General features: G+C 43.5%; 1 pseudogene; it reads right to left on the bottom strand.

Annotated features, from left to right (window-relative positions):
* Positions 1-4,853: 4,853 nt before the first annotated feature.
* Positions 4,854-19,619, bottom strand: part of LOC125549031 (uncharacterized) — a 40,142-nt pseudogene continuing 25,376 nt past the window's right edge.

The raw sequence follows: 19,619 nt of genomic DNA, 5'->3' as shown, positions 1-19,619 counted from the left end.
GCACAGCTACGACCCGGACAACGAGTGGAAGAAGCGCTTCGCCAGAGTCTACAAACTCCACCCGTGCCCCTGCAGCAAGAAAATGGCCGCGGAGATCGAGGAATACACGTTTCACCTCGAGGAAAACGAGGACGACTTCAGGATGGGGCTTTACTCGTTAATCGGGCCGGGTGATGAATATTAGGGTTTGTTTTTAGCATGATGAATCTAAGATTACTGTGTGGTTGTTTGTGTATGGAGAATTTGATGCCAGATTTAGAAAAAACGAGTTTGCGTGATTTTTCTGGAAGTATTTTTTCTTGTTAAATGCAGAAAAAGAAGTTTTCCCATGCAAAAAATGAAATGCATATATTTTTAAAAATAGCTCATTTATAAATGAAATAAAACGACACTTTTAAGCTTGACGTTTATAAGAAAGGAAAACCGCATAATTGTTTTTCCTATTTATCCATTTCAATTACTAGATTTGTTACAATTTTTTTTTATAAATCACCAAAAATGTTTGTACAAACCATTATCTGGTATCAAAATACACACAAAATGTTCATGTATCGCAAAAAACGTGTTAATGTTTATCAAAATAAATGTCCACCTACCCAAGAGAAAACATGAGGAGTTTATAGTGCTAAAATTAATTCCGTAAAACAATAGAAATTATATATAAAAAGAATACCTATGGGATTTTTTTTTGCAGATGAGAAAATCAATCAGATGATGTGTTTGAGAATCTAATAATATGGTTGAAAAACTGAAGACAAAATAAAGAGTTCTAAACCAGGCATAAATGAAAGGCGACTGATAGGTGCCGGTGCGCCGGCCGAAAATTTCGGCCGGTCCCGCCTGGGCCGTTCGATCTGCCTAATACGGAGCCCCACCGAACCGTTTGATCACGCTCGTATCACTGAATCACCCCACTCCAGCACGCCCCAGCACCTCCTCCCGTGCCGCCGCTGCCCGCCGGAGGTCCAAAACATCCACCCTGCATCTTCTATAGCGACCATGGTTCCAGCAAAAAATTGATGCAGTCCCAACAAAATTCACAGTCGGTTCCAGCAATTTTGTGGGAAGCGACCACCGGCGACCTATGGTTCCAGCAAAAAAAATGCTATGGTTCCAGCATATCTCATAGTCAGTTGTAACACTGGCTCCAGCAAAAAATCTCACAAACAACAAATCTCTGTCAAAATCGACTGTAGCAAAAAACACAACCATTTCTAGCAACAAATTAATATGGTTCCAGCAAAAATCCTACAAACAACAAATGCAGCAAAAATTCGCCTCACTGCCGCAACTCTGGAAGAGAATTTGTTTCCAGCAAAAAAATCATGGGGTTTCAGCAAAACAGGATCACGGTTGTAGCACCTAGCTCGCCGAGCCCCATTACAAGCTAGGGAAGAAGGCCGGTTCCAACAAATTTTTTTTGCTGCTTCCAGCAAAATGGATCGCTGGTTCCAGCATCGTGGGACTCCTCGTCTCGGGTGGCAGCATGCCGTACTGGTGGTTGCAGCTCCTCTGCGGCCGGTTGCAGCACGCCACACGGGGGCGCGGTGTAGGAAGTCATCGATTCCAGCTCGCCGTGGCGCCATTGCAGCATCTCGCGGTGCGCGGACCAGGACGTCATTGCAGCTCGCCGGGGCGTCGTTGCAGCATCTTCCTTTGCCGGATTCTGTCACCAGTAGGCGGATCTGCTGCCTTGGGCTCGCCTGATGAGTGGAGCGGAGGGGGAAGGATCAACGGAGGAGTCACACCGCCGGGATGGAGAGATGGAAGAGGAGGAGAAAGGGAGGTGTCTCGTGGAAGAGAAGAGGTTGAGCGGTCGACAACGATGGGAAAGGATAAGGTTGAGTGGTTGAACGGTCAAGCGACGCGCTGGTGGCTTAGTAGCGAGGGTTGCGCGAGCGATCGAGCGGTGCGACCGGCCCAGCGTTCGGCCGGCGCACCGACGTAAAACGTTTCCCTAAATGAAAGCAATTTCATGAAGAAATATTTGTGATCCCGACAACTTAAAAAGGACGATAGGGTTATTTAAAAACAACAGGAAAAACAACCATAAAATAAGAAATGGGAAAATCACTTCAACAAATATGCAATTAGCATATTTTTAGAGTTGTTTAGTCATCCAACCGCCTACTCTTGCTTTTAAAGCCACGAGCCATTCGTTACATGTTTATATTAAAATGCCAAGAGCACCAATTTTTTGCCATGCCACAAGCTAATAATGAAAAAGAGTCGTAGAACATCTAAACAGTCTCCGGTCACCTTGCTTCTGATAGAGGACTAACATGAGAATCACAGCTGCGAATCTGTGCAAAATAGAACAAACAATTATAGAAGAATTAGTGGAAAATATAGATGAATAAGGGCTCAATATGTGATCAAATACAACTTCAGAACATAGTCACAGTTTGTTTGGAATCGTAGCTCCATTCATACTAGAATCCACAAAATATTTAGATAATTTAAAAAACATACAAATCATTTGAAACTAAATAGACTTGGATGATATCACTACTAAGATACTTTGATAAAACACTGGAATATTCAGTTCTCTTGCTATAATTTCCTTAACCAGTGTTATACTAAATCTCCCACCAAAGCCTGTATGACACTATAAGATAGTGATATAAAAATTCCAACAAATGCTACACAAGAGTTGAGACATCACATAAATACAAAACAACTGATTATGGCTAAAGAAAAAATCTAATTAGTATATCAACCCAAAATCTTCTTGCAGACGAGAACCTTCTTAATTAAGATGTAATGGCAATTAAAAAAGTAGCAGTGCTGGTGCAATATCTTGCCACCTTGTATTTTGGAGATTATTGCCAGAAATAGTCATGGACTGATTTGTTTGCTAGTGCACACAGAGAAAAATAGTCCATGAAGTTCTGAGAAGAATGCTACATTCCGCCTTGAAGTTCGAAGAACTTCATCGAAGAGCATCTGCGTCACAGAGAAGGAAGAGATACATTTCAAGAAAATATAGTACCACGATGACTGTGTGAAGGAATTGACCTCTTTAAATTATTGCTGATGCAAAGCAATTTTCACTCGGCGTGTTCGAAGAAGAATGACTGCAGTCTAGAAGATTGAAGGCGAAGCGAAGGCGTAGCATTTTGTTCCGTTCTTCTTCTTTCTCTTCTTTGAGTCATAGGACTACCGTACTATTATGAGGGGTATAGGTTCTCGATGCTTAGGTCTGTTGTGATGCTTAGCCGTAATCTATGGAAGACTGGGAGAAATTGGATCTCTTTGAGTTCTGAATGATTACTTGTCAGCCAGAGACGATGTTCTTCTGTGCTGCAAGAGATATCATTTGAACCGAGGAGTTAGCATTACTTGTTTTGCAAGCAATGTTACCGCCGTGCTCAAAATTTCGACCGTTGGAAATGTGTCACTTGGCCATTGGTTGGGCTTTGTGTACTAAATGGTCATTTCCCATCCAAATCTGAGAAGGCTGCGGTTATAAATAGCCACCCCCTCCAACATTTTTCACTGGGTGCTTCGCTTGAGATTCTGAGAAGATTGATTGAGCACCCCTCTCGAGAGAAAATCAAGAACCGAAACTTAGACAACGGTTGAGCATCACAATAGATCTGAGTTAGAGCACTTGTACCAGTTACTCTTGAGAGGTGCACACTCTCTGGACGGATAGGTGTCAACTTGAGTGTTGAAGAGTAATTATATTCACCAAGCAAAGTCTTCAGCAACCAATAGTAATTGTGGTTCGCGAAGAAGTCTGCCGAAAGTTTGGAGATTGCCGACAAGTATCTGCCCTGAGTGAACTCAACCGAAGTTTGATCAGCTTTCGTTTGAAGGAGAATAGGATGGAGAGAGGTTTGCTCTTGTGTTCAACCACAAGTCCCTCAAACAAGACGTAGCTCTTTTTCAGAAGAGTGAACTGGTCTACCAAATCATCTGTCGCCATCGAGCATCACTGGTTCATTCTACTCTATTGCGATACTTTCAATAGTTTATCTTCATTACTCTGTGTACCGATTGATTTCCCTGGTCAAGTTTCTATATCTATATTTTATTCCTTGCGTATCTCTGTTGGTTGCCACTGTTGTGTGTGTATGTTCGTTCACTCTTACCTCCTCGCGCTACTAGCTTGTTAGTCGCCTGTCTAGTTCAGCTTTATATCTCCTTGCCAAATCAGTAGTGTAGATCTTCTGTCCTTTGTTGTTCTCTGGTCATCCATGTTGTTCATCTTGATTTCATTCTGTGCTACCATTGTCATAGCGGAAGTCTTATGCTAGTATACCCAGAAGACCATGCTATTTTTCCTTGAAAGATTTGCTTAGTCTTTCTCGGTGTACTATTTTTCAGTTGTGTCTTCAATCTGTTTCACTTGGTGCTCTGTCAATATCTTTTATTCCGCAGTTGTGATTGGTTTTGGTTTGAAATTTCGAAGAAATTTTGAATATCTCATTCACCCCTCCTCTGGTCGACATACTCTCGGTCCTAACAAGGAGAAAAAAAATCTCATTATCCATCCATACCTTAGTAAAGCAAAATGACTCTTCCATCCAGCAGTATATTTGTTACTACAAAGCAACAGAACAACAACACCACTTGCACCTTCGTAAGAAAGGATACACCCTTGCCCATCTTACTGATCTTTTGAGATGTAGTTTCATAAGAAGCAACAAAATCCCGCATCTTCTTTTTTGCACTACTGAACTCAGCCAAGACCGAACTCTCCATATCGGTCACGTAATACAAAACCATAATTGTATTAACCGACAATACCAAATACAAAAGCATAATTGCATTAATTGACAATACAACAATGCAATCGTAGTATAATAGGCAATTTCTGAAAAGTAGGCTAAATAATCTTCTGGTGACTATGTTTCTGCTCCATTGGTTGATGACCCAATGCAAGAACAATCGACAAGGAAGAGTTCATATTTTGGGATTTAATGTATTTAATTTACAAATATGAATGATTCGTTAAGACGTTGTGAACTTTGTTTGTAGTCTACTTGTTTGATCTTCTTAGATGGACTCATGACGTCCAACAATTTCAGTGTTCTCTTCAAACCAAGGGTGATCTCATCACTAAGTAGCTCCTCACTAGATTTTGAAAGAGCTGAGCTATTGTGTTGGAGCTTGATCTTCTTGGAACAATTTTCTCTCTCCAACCCATACTTCGGCTTCAAGGATTAAAGAACTCTAGGATCTAATAGGAATATCATGTGCAGATTTAGATCAAAATTTCATGGGAATATCTCTTCCTATTAAGCGTTTTATCGAGTGCAGCATAACAACATTAGTCTAGCACTATGCACATAAGTAACACAACTTTTGCAAAAAGTAGATGAGAATGTTGTGAGACTATGAGCATAGTGTATGTCAAATATGCGACACATAGTACCGAAATCAGTAATAGTAGATTTGAGTTGGAAAATAACAGACACATTGGTACTGGGGTTGTTCAATATCACAATGCCCTTTCTCAAATATCAGGAAGAGTAGAATTTCTAATACCCATGATTTGAATATGCTTGCATGCTTGCTCAAATAAGTTGCTACTATCTTTGGACCCTTAATATCGTGTACTAATATTTGATGAAACTAAACTAAAGTCAATCAAGCACTGGACCCTGAAAAACATTGACTGCTACCCCCTTCGTCCCATAATATAATATGTTATTACAAGAGAGAGGATTTTCTAGCGGAATCGGTTTCAACCAGTGTCCTGGTAGCCAATTGCATTGCGCCATGTGTTCACGTACACATGTCACATACGAAGTACTCTGCTCATTTTCTTTATCATATGTGATTTCTCCTTATTGTTGGGGCCCACCCACTGTTTAGGAGCAAGACTTTATTGCACTCAACATATTTTATTCTTTCACCCCACAGTCCATTCACTCATGCTTTTAGTTTTATTCTACACTTTGTAACACTTGTAACTTTTGAACCAATGATCCGATTTAAAATTCTTTTGCTGATCTGGGTTCAGAATATGTAAATCTTGAAAAAAGATCAATCTCAGACATGTTTTGAACAAGTCTAAATTTGAATGTTGATACAATAATGGAATTGTAAGGGCATATTTATCCCTAAGGTGTTTTGGTGATTGATGACAATGTATTTGCGGACTAATCGTGTGTCTCGAGTATTTTAGATATTTCATGACTAGGCATGATAACCCACAAGTATAGGGGATCGCAACAGTTTTCGATAAGTAAGAGTGTCGAACCCAACGAGGAGCTAAAGGTAGAACAAATATTCCCTCAAGTTCTATCGACCACCGATACAACTCTACGCACGCTTGATGTTCACTTTACCTAGAACAAGTATGAAACTAGAAGTACTTTGTAGGTGTTGTTGGATAGGTTTGCAAGATAATAAAGAGTACGCAAATAAAAAGTAGGGGCTGTTTAGATAAAGAAACAATAAAGTAAATATAGCGAGTGTGGAAAAGTGGTGGTAGGAGTTGCGAAATTGCCCCTAAGCAATTGACTACTTTACTAGACCGATAGCAAGTATTATGTGGGAGAGGCCACTGCTAGCATGTCATCCCTGACTTGGAATTCTATGCACTTATGATTGGAACTATTAGCAAGCATCCGCAACTACTAATGTTCATTAAGGTAAAACCCAACCATAGCATTAAGGTATATTGGTCCCCCTTCAATCCCGTATGCATCAATTTCTATGCTAGGTTGAAGCTTCTGTCACTCTTGCCCTCCAATACATAGTCCTATCAACATACAACTAACCCTATGGTGTGATCCACACGTGAAATCATATGATGGGCACCAAAGGACAGCAACATAACCACAAGCAAATTAAGTCAATCATAGCAATTCATCAACCACCGATAGGACAACGAAAATCTACTCAGACATCATAGGATAGCAACACATCATTGGATAATAATATGAAGCATAAAGCACCATGTTCAAGTAGAGGGTACAGCGGGTTGCGGGAGAGTGGTACGCTGTAGATAGAGGGGGGAAGGTGATGGAGATGTTGGTGAAGATGGCGGAGGTGTTGGTGTAGATCGCGGTGATGATGATGGCCCCCGGTGGCACTCCGGTGCCACCGGAAGCGAGGGGGAGAGAGCCCCCCGCCTTCTTCTTCTTCCTTGACCTCCTCCCTAGATGGGAGAAGGGTTTCCCCTCTGGTCCACGGTCTCCATGGCGTGGGAGGGGCGAGAGCCCCTCCGAGATTGGATCTGTCTCTCTCTGTTTCTGCGTTCTCAGATTCTTCCCTTTTACCGTTTCTTATATTGCCGGAGATCCATAACTCCGATTGGGCTGAAGTTTTAACACGATCTCTATCCAGATATTATCTTTCTTGCGGCGAAAGAAGGGCATAAACCTCCTTACGGGTGGCCCACGAGGGTCAGAGGCGCGCCCAGGGGGGCAGGCGCGCCCCCCTGCCTCGTGGCCACCTCGGGCACCGTCTCGCGTGGATTTTTCTTCCCAAAAATCATATATATTCCAAAAAAATCTCCGTCAATTTTTATCCCGTTTGGACTCCGTTTCATATGGATATTCTGCAAAACAAAAAACATGCAACAAATAGGAGCTGGCACTGGGCACTGGATCAATATGTTAGTCCCAAAAATAGTATAAAAAGTTGCCAAAAGTATATGAAAGTTGTAGGATATTGGCATGGAACAATAAAAAATTATAGATACGAAGGAGACATATCAGCATCCCCAAGCTTAATTTCTGCTCGTCCTCGAGTAGGTAAATGATAAAAAAGATAATTTTTGATGTGGAATGCTACCTAGCATAATCTTGATCACATATCTAATCATGGCATGAATATTAAGATACGAGTGATTCAAAGCAATAGTCTATCATTTGACATAAAAATAATAATACTTGAAGCCCACTAATAAAGCAATCATGTCTTTTCGAAATAACATGGCCAAAGAATATCCCTACAAAATCATATAGTCTGGCTATGCTCCATCTTCACCACACAAAATATTCACATCATGCACAACCCCGATGACAAGCCAAGCAATTGTTTCATACTTTTGACGTTCTCAAACCTTTTCAACTTTCACGCAATACATGAGCGTGAGCCATGGACATAACACTATAGGTGGAATAGAATATGATGGTGGAGAAGACAAAAAGGAGAAGATAGTCTCACATCAACTAGGCATATCAACGGGCTATGGAGATGCCCATCAATAGATATCAAATGTGAGTGAGTAGGGATTGCCATGCAACCGATGCACTAGAGCTATAAGTGTATGAAAGCTCCAACTGAAACTAAGTGGGTGTGCATCCAACTTGCTTGCTCATGAAGACCTCGGGCATTTGAGGAAGCCCATCATCGGAATATACAAGCCAAGTTCTATAATGAAAATTCTCACTAATATATGAAAGTGATAACTCAAGAGACTCTCTATATGAAGAACATGGTGCTACTTTGAAGCACAAGTGTGGAAAAAGGATAGTAACATTGCCCCTTCTCTCTTTTTTTGCTTTATTTTTTTTATTTTTTTGGTGGGCTTCTTTGGCCTCTTTTTTTATTTGGGCTTCTTTGGCCTCTTTTATTTATTTTTAAAGTCTGGAGTCTCATCCCGACTTGTGGGGAAATCATAGTCTCCATCATCCTTTCCTCACTGGGGCAATGCTCTAATAATGTTGATCATCACACTTTTATTTACTTACAACTCGATATTGCAACTCAATACTAGAACAAAGATATGACTCTATATGAATGCCTCCGGCGGTGTACCGGGATGTGCAATGATCTAGCATAGCAATGACATCAAAAAACGGACAAGCCATGAAAACATCATGCTAGCTATCTTACGATCATGCAAAGCAATATGACAATGATGCTCAAGTCATGTATATGATGATGATGGAAGTTGCATGGCAATATATCTCGGGATGGCTACGAAAATGCCATGATAGGTAGGTATGGTGGCTGTTTTGAGGAAGCTATATGGTGGGTGTATGGTACCGACGAAAATTGCACGGTACTAGAGAGGCTAGCAATGATGGAAGGGTGAGAGTGCGTATAATCCATGGACTCAACATTAGTCATAAGAACTCACATACTTGTTGCAAAAATCTATTAGTCATCGAAACAAAGTACTACAGGCATGCTCCTAGGGGGATAGATTGGTAGGAAAAGACCATCGCTCGTCCCCGACCGCCACTCATAAGGAAGAAAATCAATAAATAAATCATGCTCCGACTTCATCACATAACGGTTCACCATATGTGCATGCTACGGGAATCACAAACCTCAACACAAGTGTTTCTACAATCCACAACTACCCACTAGCATGACTCTAATATCACCATCTTTATATTGCAAAACTATTGCAAGGAATCAAACATATCATATTCAGTGATCTACAAGTTTTATGTAGGATTTATGACTAACCATGTGAATGACCAGTTCCTGTCATCTCTCTAAATAGATATAAGTGAAGCAAGAGAGTTTAATTCTTTCTATAAAAGATATGCCCGTGCTATAACAAATATAAGTGAAGCAAAAGAGCATTCTACAAATGGCGGTTTTCTATGTAAAGAGAAATAGGCAATCCAAACTTCAAATGATATAAGCGAAGCACATGAAGCATTCTAAAGCCATACTCAAAATATATAAGTGAAGTGCAATGAGAATTCTATAAATCAACCAAGGACTATCTCATACCATCATGGTGCATAAAATAAAAACGAAAACTACATGCAAAAGACGCTCCAAGTGTGCACATATCGCATGAACGAATAGAATCTGAAAACATACTGATACTTGTTGAAGAAAGAGGGGATGCCTTCTGGGGCATCCCCAAGCTTAGATGCTTGAGTCTACTTGAATATTTACTTGGGTGCCTCGGGCATCCCCAAGCTTGAGCTCTTGCCTCTCTTCCTTCTTCTCACATCAAGACCTTCTCGATCATCGAACACTTCATCCACACAAAACTTCAACGGAAAACTCGGTAGGATCCGTTAGTATAATGAAGCAAATCACTACTCTAAGTATTGTTGCAAACCAATTCATATTTTGTTTTTGCATTGTGTATACTGTAATATAACTTTTTCATGGGTTAATCCACTGATATGAATCGATAGTTTCATCAAAACAAGCAAACTATGCATCAAAAACAGAATCTGTCTAAAACAGAACAGTCTGTAATAATCTGAACATTCACCATACTTATGATACTTGAAAAATTCTACCAAAATTAGGAAAAATAAAAAATTTGTATAGGAAGACATTGCAAAAAGAATCAGAACCATTTGATGTTCCATAGAAAAATGTAAAATCGCGCACTACAGCCAAAGTTTCTGTCCTGCACCGTACAAACCATCAAGCAAATGTAAACATCCTAAAGGCAAACCTTGGCACATTATTTTTATAATACAATGGAATTGTACAAGGGAATTATTATTTTTATTCAAAATTTTATGTAATCAAGATTCACAAAGTTTCCATGATCATGAACAAAGTTCAAGGCTAGCTCCCACTTCAACAATGCTTGTCTTTCTCACTTTCGCTTTCCTTTTTGAAAAAGTTTTGGGTTCCCCTCTTTATTTTTGTTGTTTTTAAACTATATAAAAGCACTCAACAGAAATAAATGACTCTCTAAAACTTCCGGGTTGTCTCCCTGGCAGCGCTTTCTTAAAGCCATTAAGCTAGGCATATAGTGCTCAAGTAATGGATCCACCCGGATCCCAAGGTATATCAAAGCCAATTTTAATTAACAATGATTTGTAATTTAGTAGTGAGCACAAAGTAACATATATCATATAACAACGAAGTCTAAATCTCTTCCTATGCATCGGCATGTCATAAAAGAACAATTCATGCACACATAGTAAAGGCCAATGCATAGCATAAGCAGTTTCTTGCAATTTTATCATATTGGAAACATAGAGAGGTGGAGATATAGTTCCTCTCTCATAATAATTGCAAGTAGGAGCAGCAAGCACATGCATATTATATTCATCAAAATCATCATGTGCAATGGTAAAAGGCAACCCATCAGTATATTCCTTAATAAGAGCAAACTTCTCTGATATAGTGTAGTTTGGAGAATTCAAAAAGATAATAGGACTATCATGTGTGGGTGAAATAGAAACAATTTCATGTTTAACATAAGGAAATATAGCAAGTTCATCTCCATAAGCATAATTCATATTGGCATCTTGGCCACAAGCATAGCAAGCATCATCAAAAAGGGATATTTCAAAAGAATCAACGGGATCATAACAATCATCATAGCAATCATCCTTCGGTAAGCACGAAGGGAAATTAAACAATGTATGAGTTGAAGAGTTACTCTCATTAGAAGGTAGGCACAGGTAGCTAATCCGCTCTTCCTCCTTTTGTTCTTCACTCTCCTCCTCATCTTTTTCATCCAATGAGCTCACGGTTTCATCAATTTCTTCTTCCATAGACTCCTGTAAAATATTAGTCTCTTCTTGGACAGCGGGGACTTTCTCAATAAGCGCATTAATATAGGAATTATATTCATAATTATCATAGCAATATTTTAAGATAGCTAAATTTTCAGGCCTATAAACATCATCATCATAAGCTTCATGCTTTTCAAACAAAGATTCAATTTCATAAGCACCCTTAAAAGCAACAAATTCTTCTATTTGTTCCACATCATAGTAATCATATATACCATTAGCATAAGAAGCTAAGGTTTCATTATCATTAAATTCACATGAAAAGGGAAGGTGTGGAGCCTTCACCTTAGAGCAACAAGTATAATCATATCTCAAGCATAGTTGCCTAGCATACCAATTCAATATATGAAGTTGATCCCATAATAGTTTCCCTTTTTGTGTCAAGCAGTAATCCCTAAAGTATTCACGTTGATCCAACGTTACTCCCATTACATAATTGAATGGGGTCTTCTCAGGATTATTAAAGAAGTACATAATATTTTTCACATAACCAGCATCGAGGGTTTTAGGAGGTTCCCCATCTCCATGAGTAGCAAGTACACCTAATTTTTTTTGATATTTCGTGTTCCATATCCATAACTAAAGATAGAGAACAACTAAGAACAGCAAATAAAAATTACTTAGTGATAAATCAAACAAGCACACACGAGAATATTCACCCCACGCTATTGCTCCCCGGCAACGGCGCCAGAAAAAGGTCTTGATAACCCACAAGTATAGGGGATCACAACAGTTTTCGATAAGTAAGAGTGTCAAACCCAACGAGGAGCTAAAGGTAGAACAAATATTCCCTCAAGTTCTATCGACCATCGATACAACTCTATGCACGCTTGACGTTCGCTTTACCTAGAACAAGTATGAAACTAGAAGTACTTTGTAGGTGTTGTTGGATAGGTTTGCAAGATAATAAAGAGTACGTAAATAAAAAAGTAGGGGTTGTTTAGATAAATAAACAATAAAGTAAATATAGAGAGTGTGGAAAAGTGGTGGTAGGAGTTGCGAAATTTCCCCTAAGCAATTGACTACTTTACTAGACTGATAGCAAGTATTATGTGGGAGAGGCCACTGCTAGCATGTCATCCCTGACTTGGAATTCTATGCACTTATGATTGGAACTATTAGAAAGCATCCGCAACTACTAATGTTCATTAAGGTTAAACCCAACCATAGCATTAAGGTATATTGGTCCCCCTTCAATCCTGTATGCATCAATTTCAATGCTAGGTTGAAGCTTCTGTCACTCTTGCCCTCCAATACATAGTCCTATCAACAAACAACTAACCTATGGTGTGATGCACGCGCGCAATCATATGATGGGCACCAAAGGACAGCAACATAACCACAAGCAAATTAAATCAATCATAGCAATTCATCAACCACCGATAGGACAACGAAAATCTACTCAGACATCATAGGATGGCAACACATCATTGGATAATAATATGAAGCATAAAGCACCATGTTCAAGTAGAGGGTACATCGGGTTGTGGGAGAGTGGACCGCTGTAGATAGAGGGGGAAGGTGATGGAGATGTTGGTGAAGATGGCGAAGGTGTTGGTGTAGATCGCGGTGATGATGATGGCCCCCGGTGGCACTCCGGTGCCACCGGAAGCGAGGGGGAGAGAGCCCCCTCCTTCTTCTTCCTTGACCTCCTCCCTAGATGGGAGAAGGGTTTCCCCTCTGGTCCATGGTCTCCATGGCGTGGGAGGGGCGAGAGCCCCTCCGAGATTGGATCTGTCTCTCTGTCTCTCTCTGTTTCTGCGTTCTCAGATTCTTCCCTTTCGCCGTTTCTTATACTCCCGGAGATCCGTAACTCCGATTGGGCTGAAATTTTAACATGATCTCTATCCGGATATTAGCTTTCTTGCGGCGAAAGAAGGGCATCAACCGCCTTGCGGGTGGCCCACGAGGGTCAGGGGCGCACCTAGGGGGGCAGGCACGCCCCCTTCCTCGTGGCCACCTCGGGCACCGTCTCGCCTGGATTTTTCTTCCCAAAAATCATATATATTCTAGAAAAAATCTCCGTCAAATTTTATCCCGTTTGGACTCCGTTTGATATGGATATTCTGCAAAACAAAAAACATGCAACAAACAGGAACTGGCACTGGGCACTGGATCAATATGTTAGTCCCAAAAATAGTATAAAAAGTTGCCAAAAGTATATGAAAGTTGTAGGATATTGGCATGGAACAATAAAAAATTATAGATATGACGGAGACATATCAAGGCACAAGACGGTTAGGAGCCCCTCGAAGATTATTAAAGACGGTGTTTTTCTATGTTCCTTTTTCAGTGGATTTGAGTCATAGGAAAGCCGTACTATTAAGAGGGGGTCCGCTTTGGAAATGTTTGGGTAGAATCGTCACGTACACATTTACTCCTCTTTGCACCGCCTTTCCCTTAGCACTTTGGAGCATCCTCCATTTCTTCCTGTTTGTGCAAAAAGAAGATTTCCTTTGTTGCTGTTCTGAGGCTTGCGGTAGTACTGCTTTTCGGAGCGGTAGTACCGCAGGCCCCTGCGGTAGTACCGCATGCCTTTGCGGTAGTACCGTAGGTGGTCATGGTAGTATCGCTCCTTGGGAGCTGTAGTACTATGAGCCCTGGTCCGACACAACACCAGTAGCAGAAGTAGGAGCATATGTAATTTTTTACATCCGCTCCCCGCGCGGTAGTACCGCTTGCCTTCAGCGGTAGTACTGTGTCGGAACCTTTGCACTATTTGAAAATCAGCGGAACTGGCCACAGACGTTTTTTTGTCCACGGCCTTCCCCGGCTGGTCCACCCCTGCCTTGCGGTAGTACTGCTTGGCAGGCGCGGTAGTACCGCATGTCACGGGCTGGTTAAGTGGATAACGGTTGGATTTGTCTCTCCACTATATAAGGGGTATCTTCTTCTCTGAGTTGACTACCTCTTCCAACCCTAAGCTCCATTGTTGCTCCAATCTCCATTTTCGCCCGATCTCTCTCTCTAGCCAATCAAACTTGTTGATTTTCTAGGGATTGGTTGAGAAGGCCTCGATCTACACTTCCACCAAGAGAAATTCGATTCCCTCCACTAATCCCTTGCGGATCTTGTTACTCTTGGGTGTTTGAGCACCCTAGACGGTTGAGGTCACCGCAGAGCCATATTCCATTGTGGTGAAGCTTCATGGTGTTGTTGGGAGCCTCCGATTAAGTTGTGGAGATTGCCCCAACCTTGTTTGTAAAGGTCCGGTCGCCGCCTCCAAGGGCACCAATAGTGGAATCACGACATCTCGCATTGTGTGAGGGCGTGAGGAGAATACGGTGGTCCTAGTGGCTTCTTGGGGAGCATTGTGCCTCCATACCGCTCCAACGGAGACGTACTTCCCCTCAAAAGGAAGGAACTTCGGTAACACATCCTCGTCTCCACCGGCTCCACTCTTGGTTATCTCGTACCTTTACTTGTGCAAGCTTATTTGTGTTATTTCCCTTGCTTGGTAGTGTGCTTGTTGTTGTTGCATCATATAGGTTGCTCACATAGTTGCATGTCTAGACAACCTACTTTGATGCAAAGTTTAATTTGCTAAAGAAAAATTAAAAATTGTTAGTTGCCTATTCACCCCCTCCTCTAGTCAACTATATCGATCCTTTCAATTGCTATCAGAGCCTCCTCTCTTTACTAAGGACTTTGCCATTCGAAGAGTATGGTTGACACCGTAGATGGTGTGGAGGAGCACTCCGGTGTGAATCCGATCTCGTCTACGGGCGATGGGGGAACCTCGATCTCTCATGAGGAATTCAATGTGACCTTGGAGACATTGAAAACCTCCATGACGACCGAGGTTGAAAGCATGTTTACTAAATTCACTGAAGGGCTTAAACTATCCACTGCAGCGTTGAAAGTGGGTGATCCCACTAACAAGGTGACGGATGCTAACTCCGACAAGGGGGAAGCTACTAGTGAGAAGGCTCCTTGAGGGAGTCCTGGATTAGGGGGTGTCCGGATGGTCGGACTATACCTTCAGCCGAACTCCTGGACTATGAAGATACAAGATTGAAGACTTTGTCCCGTGTCCGGAAGGGACTTTCCTTGGCGTGGAAGGCAAGCTTGGCGATACGGATATGTAGATCTCCTACCATTGTAATCGACTTTGTGTAACCCTAACCCTCTCCGGTGTCTATATAAACCAGAGGGTTTTAGTCCGTAGGACAACATACAGAACAACAATCATACCATAGGCTAGCTTCTAGGGTTTAGCCTCTCCGATCTCGTGGTAGATCTACTCTTGTACTACCCATATCATCAATATTAATCAAGCAGGACATAGGGTTTTACCTCCATCGAGAGGGCCCGAACCTGGGTAAAACTTCGTGTCCCTTGCCTCCTGTTACCATCCGGCCTAGACGCACAGTTCGGGACCCCCTACCCGAGATCCGCCGGTTTTGACACCGACATTGGTGCTTTCATTGAGAGTTCCTCTGTGTCGTCGCCGCTAGGCTTGATGGGTCCTACGATCATCAATAGCGATGCAGTCCAGGGTGAGACCTTCCTCCCCGGACAGATCTTCGACTTCGGCGGCTTCGCACTGCGGGCCAATTCACTTGGCCATCTGGAGCAGATCGAAAGCTATGCCCCTGGCCGTCAGGTCAGATTTGGAAGTTTAAACTACACGGCTGACATCCGCGGGGACTTGATCCTCGACGGATTCGAGCCACTGCCGAGCGTGCCGCACTGCCACGACGAGCGTGATCTAGCTCCGCCGCCGAACAGTGTCCTGGAGGCCGCACCCGCATCGGCTTCGACCCTTAATACGGAGCCAACTGCGCCGATCGAGGATGGGTGGTTGGACGCCGCCTCGGGGGCTGCGATCCCAACGGCGATCAAGCCGAACACCAGCCCCGCAATCCGCGAGACTCGTGACTCCAAGGAGCCGGACTCCTCTCCGGACTCCGAACCCTCCGCGCCCCTGCCGATCGAATCCGATTGGGCGCCGATCATGAAGTTTACTGCCGCGGACGTCTTTCAGCACTCGCCTTTCGGCGATATTCTGAAGACACTAAAGTCTCTCTCTCTCTAATAGGAGAGCCCTGGCCGGACTACGGTCAGCAAGGTTGGAATACGGACGATGAAGAAATTCAAAGCCCACCCACCACCCACTTTGTAGCCACTGTCGACGATTTAACCGACATGCTCGACTTCGACTCCGAAGACATCAACGGTATGGACGCCGATGAAAGAGACAATGAAGAACCAGCGCCTATTGGGCCCGGGAAAGCCACCTCGTCATATGACGTATACATGGTGGACGCACCAAAAGATGACAACGAGGAGCGGAAGGACGCACCGAAGGCTTGTTCCCTCGAGAAACAGTCAAAGCGGTGACGCAAGCGCCGCCCCAAATCCCGCCTCGATAGAAATAACGATCACACAGACCCAGCGCTGGAGCAGGGCGAACCACTACCGGACAACGGCAATCTGGATAATCAAACCGAACAAACAAATTCTATCAAGGATAATAGTCCGGACGACATAACGCCGGACAGGCACCTGGAGCAGCAGAATGCCCGTAAAAGGCTTGTTGCCACCGCAAGGAGTCTTAAAAAGCAGAAGCAAAGGCTCAAGGCTGCGCAAGACACACTCGAAATCAGATGGAGTAAAATACTCAACACAGCAGCGAGGTACGGCGACAATCGCCCCTCCAAGAGCTACCCAAAGCGGAAGCTGCTACCTGAATTCGATGAGGAGGCCTCAGACCCCCCACAACCAAATATCAAAGGAGCCACCTGGCCGGATAGACGACCCCTCTACCAACACAGAGCGGCATACAACGCCACTCAAAATACAACACGCGACCCATGCGAGGGCTCGCACCCAAAGGACGACGCAACAAGATCCATCTATGGACCACGCAAGCGCGCCCCAGCATACAATGCAACACAAAAAACATCCGAACAACGCGGTACACCCAGCTACAAGGGTGCCGCACACCCCCTATGTTTCACCGATGAGGTGCTGCACCATGAATTTCCAGAGGGATTCAAACCCGTAAACATAGGGGCATACGACGGAACAACAGACCCTGGGGTCTGGATTAAGGACTACATCCTTCATATCCATATGGCTCGAGGAGATGATCTCCACGCCATCAAGTACTTACCCCTCAAACTCAAAGGGCCAGCTCATCACTGGCTTAAAGGCCTCCCCGAAAGCTCCATTGGAAGTTGGGAAGAGCTCGAAGACGCCTTTCGGGCAAATTTTCAAGGGACTTATGTCCGACCTCCGGATGCGGACGATTTGAGTCATATAACTCAACAGCCTGGAGAGTCAGCCCGAAAGCTTTGGAACAGGTTTCTTACTAAAAAGAACCAGATTGTCGACTATCCGGACGCCGAAGCCTTGGCAGCTTTTAAGCATAGCGTCCGTGACGAATGGCTCGCCAGACACCTTGGCCAAAATAAGCCGAGAACGATGGCCACATTAACAAACTTCATGACCCGCTTTTGCACGGGTGAGGATAGCTGGCTAGCCAGATGCAGCACCAGCGACCCCAGTACATCTGAAGTTAGAGATGGAAACGGGAAATCACGGCGCAACAGCAATAACAAACGCCGGAATAAAGAAGACTGCATGAAGGGCACGGCAGTAAATGCTGGATTCAAAAGCTCTCGGCCAGGTCAGCAAAAGCCGCCCTCTAAAGGCACCAGGGATGAATTGTCCAGCCTCAACAAAATTCTGGACCAACTATGTCAGATCCATAGTACCCCTGGTAAACCGGCTAATCATACCCACAAAGAATGTTGGGTCTTCAAGCAGCCCGGCAAGCTCAATGCCGTACACAAGGGGGAGGATACACCAAGTAAAGACGAGGACGAGCCTCCCAAGCAAGACACTGGAGAACAAAAGAAATTTCCACCAGAAGTCAAAACAGTAAACGTGTTACACGTGATCAAGGGAAAAAACAACGCGGCACTCCCAGGAAAATATACCCAAGTGCCTGTCACCGCGAAGTCCTGCCACTGGTCGTCTCAACCGATCACCTTCGACCATCGCGATTACTCAGCAAGCATCCGACACGCAGGATGGGCTGCCCTGGTATTAGACCTAGTAATTGGCGGATATCACTTCAACGAGTCTTGATGGACGGTGGCAGCAGTCTAAACCTAATATATCAGGATACAATCCGCGGGATGGGGTTAGACCCAAAAAAAATTCGCCATAGCAATACTACCTTTAAAGGAGTAACGCCAGGCCCAGAGGCTCATTGTACGGGCTCCCTCCTACTACAAGTTATATTCGGCTCCCCTGATAACTTCCGTCGCGAGCATTTAACCTTCCATATCGCTCCGTTCCAAAGTGGCTAGCAAGCACTGCTCGGACGCGAAGCTTTCGCTCGCTTTAATGCAATACCACACTACGCCTCCCTCACACTCAAGATGCCCGGTCCACGTGGCATCATTTCAATGAAAGGAAATATCAAGCGATCTCTGCGCGCCGAAGAGAGCGCGGCTACCTTGGCAGCCGCACACTAAAGGCGCCCGGACCAGCGAAAGCATCCAATAGGTCGTCAAGACCTCAGACACAACTAATCAAGTCCGGCGCCGCTATTTATACCGAATAAATGGTCACACCCCTATTTGTCAATACAAGGGGCTCAACGCGCGCAGACAAGTGGCAATTTCTTCTCATCTTGAATTATACATGGTTTCTTTAAAAACTATCCTTTTTGCACAACAACGTTTTCACCTAAATTCCTCTCTTTTACAAACGATCATCGTGCTACACCCGTCCAGGATACAGCACAACGGAGACACAGGCGTAGACGTGCAGCAGGGACCCGCCCCAAGGATTCTTTTTAGATTAAGACCCTGCGTAAACCTTTTTTACTGTCTCTTGTTGATACATATCCACCGTTGAGAAGGATGCTGACGTCTTGGCATGTGGCCACGCCAGAACAATGCACGTACCTGGACACAAGGGGATTCTTACAAAGGCCATTATTTAGGCCCGGTTTATACCACAAAGACCGAATACCTTAGGGAGTGTTCGGCGTCGCGAGTTTGGCCCTATATGCATCAGGAGAACCTTATGTTCCGCTTTAACGGCTAAGGTAGCACCAGGAGAACTACTGCAATTGTGCCCTGGTTCATCCGGACGAGCACCTCAGTAGAGAAAGCCGAAAACTGACTATCATGATATAGCGTGAGACTGGTCAACCACTTGATGACCTGTTGGAAT

Source organism: Triticum urartu, chromosome 3A (assembly GCF_056163025.1).
Source record: "Triticum urartu cultivar PI428250 chromosome 3A, HENAU_Tu73, whole genome shotgun sequence".
Classification (NCBI taxonomy): Eukaryota; Viridiplantae; Streptophyta; class Magnoliopsida; order Poales; family Poaceae; genus Triticum; species Triticum urartu.
This window is presented reverse-complemented; position numbering and strand designations above follow the sequence as displayed.